The 11,668-nt window shown below is 59.2% G+C and overlaps 1 long non-coding RNA gene across 1 annotated transcript; it reads left to right on the forward strand.

The window, feature by feature from the left end:
* The first annotated feature begins 404 nt into the window (after nucleotides 1-404).
* Nucleotides 405-11,357, forward strand: LOC123386779. Its single transcript, XR_006601205.1, has 3 exons — nucleotides 405-546; nucleotides 740-910; nucleotides 11,037-11,357. It is a non-coding gene; the product is annotated as an uncharacterized LOC123386779 (long non-coding RNA).
* The last annotated feature ends 311 nt before the right edge of the window (nucleotides 11,358-11,668 follow it).

The raw sequence follows: 11,668 nt of genomic DNA on the forward strand, positions 1-11,668 counted from the left end.
CGTCCAGAAGGAGCCCGGATGGTGCCGAGACCGGCAGAGGCGATGGACCATCTCCTGCAGGCAGCGAGACCCCCAGCCCTGTGCGAGCCCTTCCCTCCCTGCAAAACCAGGGGTGCCTCGGGAAAAACCAGGCAGGTGGAGACCCCAAGTCTGCCCTCAGAGACCTGACATGGTCTCACTGGGCTAAAGTCCAGGTTTGGACAGAGCAGTGCTCCTGCGGGCCCCCCGGGAGGGCGGGTCTGTCCCCTCACCTTCTCCAGCATCCTAGGCACCCGCATCCCCGGCTGGAGGGGGCATGGTCCTCACTCCACCTCCCACCGGGGAAGCAGCACCGCCCTGAAGATCTTTCTCCCAGTTCGGAACCCGAGGGGTGTGCCTCTCAGTCAACCTCCTCCCTTCCAGGGGCCTCTGCGGCGGCAGAACGGGGACCTCTTGGGGAGAGCAGGACTCCGCTGTCACCGCAGAGGGAGCTCACGTGACCCGTCACGGACGCTTGGGAGCGTGCGGCAGGGACGTGTGCAAACTGAGACCTCCTTCCTCCCTGGGGTAGCTCATTCCTTTCTTTGTTCTAGGGCTGCGGACGGGGTGGGGTGTGGGAGGTGAGGCCCCCAGAGAAAGGCAGAAGCAGTGGCCACCCGGCCAGAGGAGGGGCGTGAGCGTGAAGTGCAGGCAGCCTCACACCCGGGCGCCATGAGGCACGGGTGCAAGGCCAACAAGACCTTTCCTTCTAAACACACAGGGTCCGGGAGCCCAAAGCCTCCCTCACATGCTGGTGTGGGTCACCTGAAACGTTCACCCGACAAACTGCCCCCTCCCCCCTCGCTGTATAACCTCTTCATGACCCGGTGTCCATCTGGTGCCAGACGCCCTCCTGTGCCACCATCCCGGACGATGGTCCGGCTGCTACATGGTAGGTCCCTCCATGGGGAGTCAAGGAGGCCCCGGCCAGACCGGGGAAGGCTGACCCAATGAACGACCTTCACGATAACTGGCTTTAGTGTAGTGCTTAATTGCCTCTATCATTTCTCCTTAGGTAGTTCATGAGTCTTCCTAATTGGATCATGAATCTTCTGGAGAGACTTGTATTTCCCTTTTTTACTCCAGGTTTCCTTTAGCCCAGAGGCAGGTGCCCCAGATACACCTAAAGACAAGAAAACCAGAAATCGAGGGAAGATTTCCAGATCTGAGCCCTCCCACTAGCTGGAGGTGTGATTCTGGAAAGCCCCAGGCTTTTCTATGCCTCACTTCTGGGGTCTGCAGAGTGGAGGGGTTGCGGTGGGCATACAACCCAGCAGGACTCCCTCAGCTCCAAAATGAAGGACCACACATCTGGATGCATCACGACTCTGGGCAGACCACGCATCTGGGGGGGACCGCGCAACCGGGGGGACCGCGCGTCCGGGGGGACCGCGCGTCCGGGGGGACCGCGCGTCCCGGGGGACCGCGCGTCCCGGGGGACCGCGCAACCGGGGGGACCGCGCATCCGGGGGGACCGCGCACCAAGGGAACCACATATCTGTTGAAGCAGTCTCTAACAAACACTGGTGTGGTAGGGTCCCCTCCCTAAGGAAAGAAAGAAAAAAAAAAAAACCCCAAGGCAACCTGGCCACACACGTACGTGACAGCATCGTCCCTCATGACCTTGTAACGTGAGATCACTTAATCAGACTGCATGTTTGTGTGTTACCCTATACGGGAGACAAAGAAGTAAAAAATTTATAAAAAACACTATGCCACGTGGCTTTCAGGGCCGGCAGGAAGAAAGTTGCCTCCCGGAAGGAAAATCCTCGGGGTCGCGACTCTCTGTGCGAGAATCCCGCTGCACTGGTGCCTTGCTATCCACGGTGAGGCCTGTGGACCCGCGGAGGCAGCACCGTGTGAAAGCACGTAGTCGTGCGACCTCTCAGGCTCCAGACCTGCCGAACCAGGAGCTGCATGTTGACAACATCCCCGGGCCGCCCATCGGCGCCCCGAGCTCCGCACCCTGTCCCTGGGACTGTGCCCAGAAGCCCATAAGAATCACTTCCAGGGCTTGGCGAATAGACGAGCCTTCGTGGTGCTTCTGGTTCTGGGAAGGGGCCTGTGTCAGTGTCCTGTGGCTGCCAACAAAGTGCCGCGGTCGCGGGGGCTGAAATAACCAAAGTGAACCCTCTCACGGTTCTGGGGGCTGCAGTCCAAGATCAAGATACCGGCAGAGCTGGGTCCTTTGAGGACTGGGAGGGAGCATTTGCCACGGGCCTGTCTCCCTGGCGGGCTTGTACCTGTGACCTGTGCCTCTTCCCATGACCTTCTTTCCAGGCATCTCTCTGTCCACATTCCTCCTTTTTACAAAGATACAAGTCTAACTGGGTCAGGAGCCCACCCTAGTCCAGTATGACCCGTCTTAACTAATTAAATCAGCAGTGAGGTCGTGTTTTGAGGTCCTGGGGATTAGGACATGAATTTGGGGAGGACGTAAGCCCTCCTGGTAACAGAACCTGTGAATCTGTATTGAATAAGCATCCCACGGGCCTCAGGCCCAGCGGGTCTGGGCCCCCCTGGCCTTGGCAGTGAGGCAGAGAGCAATGGACAGCGGAGGGGTGTGTGGGCGGAGAGGCTGCTGTGCCAGGAAGCTGGTCTCCGAGATGGGCAGCTCCCCCCGCGGGCAGGGCAAGCGTGGGTGGCTGCTGAGCGCCTGCGGCCGTGACTCGTCATTTCCATGGACAGCCTCTCCGAGGGCTGCTAAGTGCTTCCTTCTTTTTCCCTTCTCTACTGTTCTGCTCCTAGAATATAAAACCCGTTCCCCAGAGGGGTCCCCGGGGGGCCTTTTTGTTTGTCAGCGCCTGGTTGGAAAGGCAGGGCCCTGCACCCTGGACTCCAGCTGGCCGTCAACCGAGGGGTTAAGTGGCCCTCCTACAGGCAGCGTGTGGCCGGGGGCCACGGCCTCTCTGCCTCCTGGTGTGGGCCTTCGCCCTGCGAGGTCACTGGCCTGCTCCCTGATTCGGATGCTGTTACGTGTTTGGAGCCCTGATGTGTCTGGAGGCTTAGCGGACTCTCTGCGGGAAGACAGCTCCTCCGTCAAGAACGAGGCTCCCTGGGCAGCAGGGAGGGAGGCCCAGCCTGTGTGCGCCCGCGGCCCTGAGGCACTCGCCGCGTCCCCGTCATCCGGGAGGCTGGCGCGGGCACTGGGGACAGGGGGCCCCGCCGGGCCACCAATGGGCCCCTTGCACCTGCTGACATTCACAGGAAATACACAACCCGCCCCCCCCACCTACCACCCACCCCCGGAGGGAGCTGCCCCTGCCACGTCCTCGCGCCCTGATCGCGGATTGATTATTCTCCCGCACTCCTACATGCCATTGCTGGCCAAACCCACTCAGTCCTTTCGCCCAGAATATTCCGTCAGCCCTCGGGCGATCTTCATGGGTTCACAGTTCCCAGAGATGTGTGCCCAGCACATCTATAATCAAGCCAAGGGCCCGTGGGGTGAAGGCACCGTGCCTCCGAACTGTGTTCATTTGAGCCTGTGCGATTCCAGGCGGGCGATAATGTGGAGACACGTGGTGCCGTGTGCCCCCTGCGCGGGAGGGGAAGGGAGGCTTCAAAGCCGCTGAGCGGCCGTGGGCAGAGGACCACAAGGAGGAGAGCTCCCTGACTGAGAAGCAAGGCCTTCGAGTCATTTTCTAGAACAAAGACTGTCAGGACCCATCACAGAACACTCTTCTCTGCCAGGCAGGGGCCCTGCGGGCCTCCTGGTGGCACGCTGGCTTTTCACTGCCGGTGGAGCGTGTGCTCTGAGGGGACGAGCCCCCGTGTTTCCAGAATAACCGTCCATAATGGAGACCTCCCCGCACCCCCACCCCCGCAGACGGCCAGTTCCCGGCTGAGTGCAGGACAGCAGCGTCTGCCCGCGCTGCTCTGGGCTCCGGAGGTGGGCCTCACCTGTGGGCAGCGGGCAGCTCGACAGGCGAGGGCTGAAGAGCCACCCGAACCTCGTCCGATGTGTCCTAACTGAATGGTTCATGGGGCACACTCCCCCCACTTCCTGTACGTCTGCAGGCCCCGGAACACCTGACGGTTAGCCAGGTCCGTATGACCCGGGCCTGCTGGTGTCAGCTCAGTGCTTTGGGCCGTGGGGAGGGGGTCAGCCCTCTGCCCACGGGTGGACACTTTTCTTTAAGGGCAAATACTGCTTTCCAGGGAGGCTCTTTTCTTTATGGTTTGTTTATTTATTTGGGGGGAAGGGCAGACAGAGAGAGAGGGAGGGAGGGAGAGAGAGAATCCCAAGCAGGCCCCGGGCTGTCAGTGTAGAGCCCGACGCGGGGCTTGAACTCACGAACAGTGAGATCATGACCTGAGCTGAAATCAAGAGTCGAACACTCAACCGACTGAGCCACCCAGGCGCCCCATGGGCTCACTCTTTATTGGTGAATAGAAAGCTTGGGAGAAACAAAACAAAACAAAACAAAACAAGCGACCTAAATGGTCAGTTATCGAATTCAACTAAGATTTCTCTTTTTTTAATACATATATTTTTAATACTCACTTCTTGAGATATAGAGACAGAGTGTGAGCAGGGCAGGGGCAGAGAGAGAGGGAGACACAGAATTTGAAGCAGCTCCAGGCTCCAAGCTGTCAGCGCAGAGCCCGGTGTGGGGCTCGAACTCACCAACTGTGAGATCACGACCTGAGCTGAAGTCAAGAGTCAGACGCTTAACCGACTGAGCCCCCAGGCAGCCCTCCAGGGAGGCTCTGGGGTTCTTGGTCAGGATGCAAACCTGTGTCTGTGTCCAGGTGCTGTGCTGAGTGACACACACAGGTGCCTTCCAGGGGATCCAGGCACAGAGGGATTGAATCCGGGGTCCGCTGGCTGGGACGGAGGAGTAGAAGCTGGTGGCGGTGGGGGGGGGGGGGTTGCTGTGTGACACAGTGAGGACGCTCCAACACGGCTCCCTGAGAGCCCACCACCGAGACCCCCATGTCCCCACCACACCCATGAGGCTGGACGGGACGCTGTCTCCAACGTTTGCATCACACGGCTTTGCTTGCCTGACCCGGGAGAGGAAGAAAGATGCCTCTGCCTCTTGAATTCCCGGCGAGGGAACCAGATGGCGGAAATGTTGGTTTTAACTTTTCAGCTTCGACCGGAAAGAGGGGGATGGGACCCCGTGTCTCCGCGGTGCCCGGGGTGGAAGCCGGTGGCGAACTACGGGCACCAGAGGGCGGGGGGTGGGGGCGCAATGGCGTGGACGAGTTGTGTGTGGCTTTGGAGGCCACGCCATGGCATCTGCCCTCTGGGACCACTGCCGAGGTAACACCACAAGCCAGGCGGCAGAACTCCATGAGCGCGGCCCCCGCACGCTACGGCCCTTTGCCGAAACCCGCCCCTTTCCGGAAACGTGTGCCATGTGAGCAAGGGGCCGTGGGGGGTTGCCGAGACACGGAAACTCCCACGGGCATCCGTGACGAAGGGCACTGTCAGCCTGGGCTAGCACCGCGTCACCTGGCCGGGCGGAAGCCGAGTCCTCGGTCCTGAGCCGCCCGGTTCCTCATTCTGAGCGAGGCGTCGGCCGTCCGCCAGCATCTGTAGATGCACCAGCCCACCTGGGGTGTCAGCGGGCTGTCCCACGGTGCCCCGGGGCCCCGTTCGCCGTGGAGAGACGATTCACGTGTACCCGCACATTTCAGAGTGCGGTCGAAGCAGAGACCGCAAAAAGGAAACGATGTAAAAACGTGGGTGGAATCCTATCTCCAGCCATACACCAGGGAACATTCTAAACTGACCGGGAGGTTAAACGGATGTCTGGCGTATTCTCCCCCTATACATCCGTGACCGTGACCCACGGGGAAAGAAAACACAGGAGGTGAGCTCCAATCGAAATGGATAACCTGGGTGGGCCTGACCCGATCCGTTGAAAGGCTTTGAGAGCAGAGCCCCCCGGATGGGCCGTGTCGTGGGTGTTGGGTTGTCCCCACTCTGTTGTGAACCGTGTGGCTGTGAGCTCGTGGACCAGTTCCGTGTGAACGTACGTGCTCACTTCTCCGGCGTATCCCGGGGAGAGGAATCGTTGCCTCGCGTGGTAAGTCCACAGCTACGACTCGTGTCTTCTTTCCACCGAGGCTCAGGAGGGCCGGCCAGTGGGGGCAACGCCGGAACCTGTAGATCTCACCCAGCGCTCCGGGGGCGGGGAGAAGGGCACCTGCGTCCCGGGCTGCGTCCAGTGGCCTCGGCTCTGCTCACACATAACGTGGGCCCTCTCTCCTTTTTGGTGTCGCTCAGTCGTGGCCTCCGGTGTTCTGGGAGGCTGACGCCATGTCCTGGCTGCGAGCGTCGGGATGCCTCCTCCTCCATGCGTGTTGTGGTCCCCCCGTTCCCCAGGTGACGTCCGCCCGGTGGGAGGCGAACGGGCTGCAGTTGGGCCAATGGGCTCAGCTCACCCTCCAGCCCACTCTGTCTCGAGAAATGACGAAGCCCCCGGACGCGCAGGGTCCGCACCTGCCCCCCCCCCCACCAGCAATTCCTTCAACACGGGGCCCTGACCGTGTCTTGGGCCTCCGTGGGGCTGTCCTTGCTGTCACTGCCTCCCTGCCCTCTCTGCCCGGACGGCCTGTATTTGGTCCTCAGGTCACCTGTCCCACGTCAGTAGCCGGGACCCGCCCCCAGGCCATATTAGGTGCCTCCTCTGTGCATCCGTCAGACTGCCCTTCTCCACAAGTTGTCCTCAAGCGGGTGTCGAGAACAGACAAGGACCGTGGCACTGCAGGTACTGAGTACTTAGTCACTGAGGCAACAGAACCCTGGGCCAGCCCCGCCTCCCTCACCGGGACGCTGTCCAGGGGCCTGCTGGCGCTCACGGAATCTACCGCCCGAAATGTAAGCACAAGCAAAGTCCAGCCTGGTCGGCAAAGTCCAAGGTGCCCCTTTGCCGGCAGAATGAATCCCAACCTGGTCAGCGCGTCACCCCACTATCTCTAGCCGGAGGGGGGATGGCCTCGGAACCCAGGCCCGCCTCTTCTCCCGCACAGGTTATCCTCCTATGTGGCTGGTGGTCAGACTCCCAGTGGAGACAACAGCTCATACCATCTGCTGTGGACAAGGAGGGAAATGCAGTTTTGTTTGAGATGCGGTGGTTTCCCACCCAGGAGCACGGCCTGCACTCGGTGACTTTGCACAGGCACTCTTGTTTGCCTGCAAACATCGTGTGTCCCCCAAATCTCCCCCCTCCGAAGGGCACATGGCTCTACCTCCCTCCCGTGGCCGTGGGGCGCAGGGAGGGGACACCTCCCTCCTCTGGAGAACACGATCAGGTCGGTCTACACCCCAACGATGGTGGAGGGAGGTCTGCCGCCTGCCAGTGTTGAGTGGGGCACGATCTCATGACGAAACAGCTCCCACACGCCCGGAAGATGCTCACTGATGAGACCGGACATGGAAATGGGGGAGACGGGGGGGGACTGGGGACAAGAGGCCCCTGAGGCAGCCCCCCCCCCAGGAGGGAGAGGGAGCCAGGTTCTCACCTTTGGGTCTTCTCTGCTCCTGCGCGACATCCACACCGGCACTTTGGCGAAGAGGAAAACGCCAGCCTTCGGGGCTCCCTACCGTCTCCAGACCCCGCCATGTACTCATCCCGGGCCCGGGGATCCCTGTGGTGCTGAACTTCTGTCCTCCACCAAAGCCTCGGGCCATGGTGGGGACTGGACATGCCCCCAATTACCCCGGGGGGAGCACGTTCACTAACCAGGGCTGGAGCTGGGGAACGTCGTGTCGTCCACCCGCTAACCTGGCTGCACTCTGACGGTGACTCTAACCTGCCCAGCGGGCCAGTGGGACAGACACGATGGTTTGGGGCCACGTCACGCTTCCCGCATCCTTGTGTTTTGTTGTTGTTGCTGCCGCTGCTGCTGGAAAACCCACCAAACGCAAACGTGATGTAGGAAACGAGTGAACAACTCTAAGTCAACAAGACCCGTCCCCAGACGCCCGGTGGGGCCATTCTGCCCCGCGTAAGATAAAGACCCGAGGGCGTCTCAGAAGCCAGGAACGACATTTCAGGGGAATTAGAAGAAGATGCGTTTTTTTCTTTTTAAAATATGGGGGAAAAAAAACCTTTGCCTGCAGCATGTTTCCTTTTCTAAACTCGACAAGAGCCGTGTGCAAACACAACAAAATATCAGCTACAGTTTCCTCCTGGATGGCTATGGAGCCGCCCACCGTGAGGGATGCAGTTCAAGGCGCGCTGGCCATTTCATGCCCCTGCCATGAGCCCCAGCAGCCTCGGGCGGTGAGGAAGATATTCGCAAAACCAAGAAAATGCACTGGAAGGGTGCAATGAGTGTATTTGGTGAGGCCGGCAGCCAGGACAGACACGTGTAAGTGACCGCTGGCTTCCAAAGTCCCTGTCTTGAGGGAAGGCAGGATTCCTCCTCGCTTGGGGGTCATCCCAGCATCCACAGCTAATTCTGCTCAGCGCACTTCGTTTTCCACACGGAGCCCAGAGCTGCTGAACTGTGGACTGATGCTGAGGGTCTTTGCTAAAACAAGATCCCGAAGCCCCGTGGCCACAAGTAACTTCCTCACCTCCTTCCCCCAACCCTGGGGCAGGCGTGACAGCACCCACCAATGTCCATGTCTGTTTCCCTGTGCGGACCCAGGAGGGCCAGCCCCCAGGCAGTGTAGTGCACAAAGGGTCTGCCCTTGACCGACGGGCTGCACGTGGAGGTAACAGGTGCACTTACCTCAAAGACACCGTTCCCTAAATTCCCCTCCCACCCTGCTGGCCGGGAAGGCTACGCTCTACGTGGTCCAGCCTCGGAAAGATGGGGCTTCCATCAGCCTGGGGCCCCAAGAGACGCTGTGGAGCAAAGCCCCTGTGACATTCTGCAGAACAGGCATCTGTGTGCGTGCATGGGTGCGTGTGCGTGGGCAAGACAGCGGTTATTCCACGCTGATGCATTAAGACAAACAACAAACGTGACTGATCCTGGCTGATACATCCCTCAGGACTCTCCACCTACACCCACTAAACGGGAACCCCCCCGCCAGCTCTTGCCGCCTGCAGGGTACAGCGGAATTGGGGACGGCGGTCTCGTGAGGCTGGCTCATTCTTAATTTGAGTGCTGAGACGTCGTCCTTAGAGAGATGTGGAATTGGGCGAAGCCACTTGTAGAAACGTCCTTGGATAAGGAGTCTGGGCTGCCTTCGGAGGGACACAAGGCACCGCCGTCTTAGGTGGTCTGGGTGGAAAACACGGGTTTGTGAATCCCGGGACTCAGCGACGCTTTCACGCGTACTTCGGAGGGGTGCCCATCACTGACTTCCTAAGATGTCCCTCTGTTTTGCGTTCCTTGATAGTTCCCAGTGATTATACTTGGTTTACACGTGTTTTTCACTGAATTACGGCATAAATGATGGTTATTTAGCCTTCTTGGGGAACCACGCCCAGAGGTATGCGTCTGTTGGCCCCACATCGGTGGCGTTTATTCCCGGTTAACTTGGTTAACCACTCGCATGGCTCCTAGTTTCCATTTTGAAATTAGCAAGTAATCTCTAGGGTGGCCCCGAGATGAGCAAATGTCCTGTCCCCTGACCATCCCGGCCGCATTTCCCAGAGCAAACCACTGAGGACGCACAGCAGAACCCCCTGCTTCTTTCTTGCGGATGATTGCTTCCCAAGTCCCTGGTCCCTCCGAGGCCCGTCAGCGGGCATTCCACGCTTCCCACCCCCCGCACCCACCCCTTTATAAGCTTACGCACAGGCTTGTTTGTACGTATTATGTATTTATTGGAAGTGTGCACTCGCCGACACTTGTTTGTTTACCGGGCATTAACCCATCACTTGTACCTATTTGGTGCCCAGGTCTGGCCGTGGGGGCCCACGCGGCTGGCAGGGCCACCTTCCCGCCTGCCGCGTGGGGTCTGTGAGTGCGCCGCGAGCTTCTGGCTCACACCGGAGTCTGCGCTCCTCCGTGGAGCCCTGGGGCCTTTTAGGAAGGCGTGTCCGTGACATGAAACGTAAGAGCTGAGCACCGTTCCGGACCCAAGGAGGGTGAGGAAGTGTGACAGCTACTGGACCCCGGGTTGGGTTCTGATCCAGAAAACAAGGCCCTGAAAGACATTGCTGAGACATCATTAGATGAGATTACTTAACCGCCGACAAAGTCCCGTGATTATTTAAGAGAATGTCCCCAGTCTTGGCAAACACACTCAGGGAAGGAGGAGTAAGAGTCTTGCCCCGAGTGGCGCCCTCAAGGCGCTCACGCAGCAGCGGTAACAGGAGTAAGGAATGAAAAGAGCGCACAGCACATCCAGCAAAATATTGCAAACGGGTGAATCTGCATAAAAAGGGACAATAGGGGTTTCTACGCTGTCTTTTCAGTATTTTTGAGTGAAATTATCTCAAGATAAATACTTACAAAAAGAGAGAGACACTGAAAATAAGAGTTCACCTGCTGTAGTCATCACGGCCTCATGGGCTCTGCCCACTGGAGCCCTCAGCGAGCCCAGGGGTGACATCTGTCCCCCAGGACCACAAGCAGGGAGATGCTGTGCGGGGCGGGTGGGGGGCTCACACTGGAGGGCCAGGCAGGTAGGAGGGCTGGGGGGGTATTTGTTTTACTTTATTTTAGAGGAAGAGAGAGAGCAAGCTCAGAGGAGGGGCAGAGACAGAAAGAGAGAGGGAGAGAGAGTCTCAAGCAGGCTCCACACTCAGATTCGGGACTCGAACTCATGACCCTGAAATCAAACGACTGAGCCACCCAGGCGCCCCTGGGATTTCTACAAGCCCTTACTGAACAGGTAACGAAGTCACAATAATCCTGAAGAAGACGGAACAAGTATGTCCTCCCAACCCTTCTCTCTACTCAGCGAGGAGGTGGGTGGTCAGAACCGGGGTGAAGCTGGCACGGGGCTCTCAGCGAGCGAGCGGTCTTGGGGTGACCGACGCCCGTCTGCTCCTGAGTCACATGAGGCAGCTGACACATCCTGGCCACCAGGCTGGCTGGGGCACGTGCAGGGACGCACCGGTGAGCCCGACCCGGCAGCTGTCACCCCCCTGCAGGTCAGGGCCACATCCTCAGAGGCCGACACCCCAGCAAGAAGGCTCACTGTGACTTTGGTGGAAGACGAGCAGAGGGATGCAGGACAGAGGCTCCCCGCGGGGCAGGAGGCAGCTGGCTTCTCCAAGACTTTCAGCAACACCAACCCTTCCGGGAAATGTGCTTCTTTTCACAACGTGCATCAAATAGAATAAAACCATCTAAACAAGCGAGACTCAAAAGCTTGCTTCTGACTTAAGCAAATGGATTTCAGTTTGCAGTCTGAGAGTCTGGAGTTACATTTTGGAGTCACTTTGCACAGTCCTGCTCTTAGAATAGTTTTCAAAGGGAGAAAATGCCTACAGCAAAGATTCCCAATTCAACAGCCTCTTCCTTTGCTCTCCCTCAGCCTGGCTCCCGAGGCGCAAAGAGGTGCAGGTTCCTCGAGCCGCTGTCCCTCTCGGAGCCGGCGACAGATGAGACGCGTCGGGCCGCCGAGCTGGGGCCCGGCTGTGCAGGCGGCCGCGCATTTAGGACGCGTGTTGGGCCGGGGCCGTGCGTGCGCTGAGCCGACCGACCACGCAAAGCGCCCACCTTGGACGCTGGCTGAGGAAACGTGTTTGTTCACTGTTTCCAGAGCAAGCATTTAACTGCT

This window comes from Felis catus, chromosome B4 (genome assembly GCF_018350175.1).
Source record: "Felis catus isolate Fca126 chromosome B4, F.catus_Fca126_mat1.0, whole genome shotgun sequence".
In the NCBI taxonomy this organism is placed as follows: Eukaryota; Metazoa; Chordata; class Mammalia; order Carnivora; family Felidae; genus Felis; species Felis catus.